Source organism: Oryza brachyantha, chromosome 8, assembly GCF_000231095.2.
Source record: "Oryza brachyantha chromosome 8, ObraRS2, whole genome shotgun sequence".
Lineage (NCBI taxonomy): Eukaryota > Viridiplantae > Streptophyta > Magnoliopsida > Poales > Poaceae > Oryza > Oryza brachyantha.
This window is the reverse complement of record NC_023170.2, coordinates 11722936-11726219: the sequence shown is the minus strand read 5'-3', so window position 1 is coordinate 11726219 and position 3284 is coordinate 11722936.

Below are 3284 nucleotides of genomic sequence, written 5' to 3'. Positions count from 1 at the left end.
TGGATGAGCCTTCTCTAACTTACTTCCCTCTCATATGGGTGGCTGATAAGTGAGCCTAGTTGCTAGCAGGTCTATATGCTAACCACTAAAATTCAGATGCTAGTATGTTAGAGATAGGGATGAAAACGGCATGAAAATATCCTGAACCGAACCGTACCGTTTTCTACATTTGACCGGATCGAATTCGTATTTTTGGACAAATTTGGAATATTAAAATTCGAAAACGGAACAAAAAATTCGGAATACGAAAACAGAACGAAAACGGTTTTACACTTGTTCGACCGATTTCTATATTTCTACATTTTATTCGGAATATTCCATATTTCAAATTCGGTTGAAACCGAATTTGGCCCACTACCATGCTAACAGCACCAGGCCCAAGCCCATTAGGTGAGAACCCTATCCCTGTCTCCCTATGACCGTGAGGCCTCACGCACTCATCACGAAGCGGAGTGCCGCCGGCTGCATCGACTCCTCCTCGTCCCCACGAGTACGAGTACGAGACGAGAGAGACGTGGCTCCACCAGCGCGGGGAGCTCCCGGTGGCGCTCCATCCGCCGCCTTCAGGACCGTAGAAGCCTCTGTCGGTGGCTCCTCCTCCTCCTCCTGCTGCCCCTCCTCCCACAGGTCTCCATCCACCGGTGCTGCCGCCTCCAGGACTGTAGATGCTCCCCGTCGGCGGCTCCTCCTCCTGCTTTCCCTCCTCCCACGGGTCTCCAACTCGCCGACGGCCAAGTCGCCAGTCACCCCTCCCTCCGGCAGCTCCTCCTCCTGCTGCTAATCCTCCCGCGAGCGGCGAGCCTGCCCTCTATTTTTATTGTTTTTTGTTCGCCTTTATTTTTAATTGTGGCTACACTAAAAATTGGATGATATTAATAGCTCATTTTAATTCGCACTGTAAACTCGTAGGAAAAGAATAAGGAGGTGATAAGGACTTTGAGAAGGACAATGAATAAGGAAAAGACATGAAAATTGATCCTAACATGAATGGTGCGAATGAACTGTAGTTATCTTAGTTTAATTGCTACTTAATTGCTTGTCCTATGCATGTATTTTTGTGTTGACGAGTTGATATTTCATATTATTTTTTGGTATACCTACCCGTGTTCGACATAATTCCGTTCGAATTGGTTCGTTTCCGATATTCTCGATATTCCGCAAGTTCGTGTTCGTTTCTTGTTCGACTTTACCGATTTCGTTTTCGTTTTCGTATTCAAATATAGAAGTAGAAAACAGTTGAGATGTTTTCCGACCGTTTTCGGCCGTTTTCATCGCTATTTAGAGGTATTGCTTTTGTTCACCTACTTGCATGTGGTCCTGTCGATCTCCGCCACTGACTCACTCGAAACATCTAGAGTGTCCCCATTTATTCACTCAGCCACCATCTACCAAGTGCATCTCAATTGTCCACTTGCTAGCCACATCTCCAAACTCGCTTCATGCAAGCCATGTTGCTACCATCATGCTCACTACAAGCTTGTTAAAATCAATGACATTCGAATGATATAGGCCCATGAAATCCTTGGAAAATTGCTAAGGTTGGTGACATTGTGACCCCTCCCTTGTTGCTTTAACCCTTACCATGGCGGCCTGATTGAAACCTTTCCAAAGCCCCTACCGAGGCACTTCCCCTACGTGGCACGTCAGTTGTCGGAGGCTAACTCCTCTAGTGTGGTATCATGGGAAACACACCCCTTTGGGTTTAGTCCATGGGACATGATTGCAAGGGTCATATCAGATGCATGATGGATCTAGCCATGTGGATCGAGATTAGAGTGTAGGCAGTATATAGGTTCAAGCTGCGTCAGAGGCGTAAAACCTAGTTATTTGGTGTTTGTATGGTCTTGTTTCACTATCCACTTTCTTTTTCCCTCCAGGCATGGCCCTCTATCTATAATCTCAAGGGGATACCACCCCTACCTTAGATAAGATGGTTACAAAAGTCCAATTAGTGCTACAAGCATCTTCCAAGGGAGCCATTTAATAGATGCACCTCGTCTCTGTAGAAGGTCAATGATAAGACCAATAACGTGGGGTTGTAGTCAGGCGTAATGTCTTGCTTGATGTATATGACTCCAGATGGTAATGAGAACATGACTGATGGGACCGATGTGACAAATGGAAAGCATTCTCTCCAATTTTACACATGCCCCCTTGAATAATAGGGAGACTTCTTGTGCCAAGTAATATCATAGCAGGGAGTCACACTGCTATGCTAGACTAACGTTTGACCCAGGCAACATTAAAAGCAACCCTCACAAGCAGCCTTCATTCGACGGTCATTCCTTGTAGGGGGGCACGTACCCTCACACAAACGCCCTACTAACGAGCATTGGGCATTGAGTTACCCCAACGCCTATCTATCATCAAGGGGAAGGTGTCGGGGTGACCTGACTCCTACCTTGTTGCCTTAGCCCATGCCACGACGACCTGATCAAGAGATTCCCAAAGACCCTCCCCAGACACTTCGCCAGCAACTCAATGAGGGGACCCTGATTTTCATATGTCTAACACATGAACTAAAAAGTCATAATGTGCCTTATAGTTTAGGAGAGGGCATACCTAGTTAAAAATTTCTGGCTATGACACTTGTATACATGATGTAAATGACATCCTCTATACACCGACTAGGCATAAAAGAATTTGTAAATGAATCTATTGCTTATATATACATATCCTTACCAAAGTGAAAGAGATGTATTGAAAATTTATCCCATGTAAAATATTTTTGTATATATTTTTCTTTCCACCTATTTTTTAGCCACAAAAATATCTATGGTTACCAATGCAAGAAATTTAGAAGGGAGAGTGAAGATTTCAATTGAAATTTTAGTCTCTTTTTCATCCGTTGAATGACAATTGACTCTTATTACTCCTCTATGAAATAAAGTAAATTCTTTGTTGTAAAACTATACAATAAAAATTACATGAAATAATGTTAAAGTTTTAAAAATATTACAAAAATTATATATAACAACAATGTAGTTAAAACATATGAAAAATTTAGACTTTTATAGATACTCAGGCATTTCAAATATCGCAATCTCTAATTAGAAATATCTTATTATTTTTCCACAACCAACCAAAACATTTAACTTTGTTCTTAACAAAACTCAATCATATTTAATTTGCCATTCCATGCAATCATGCTTGCGCATCGCTACTGGAACTGTTGATGTGCACAAAAGGGGCATGGTATCCTTGGCCTCTGGGTAACTGTGGCTGCCACTTACCATCTCCATCCCAAACTATAAGTATTTCTTGGTCATTCACCAGGGGTTAAG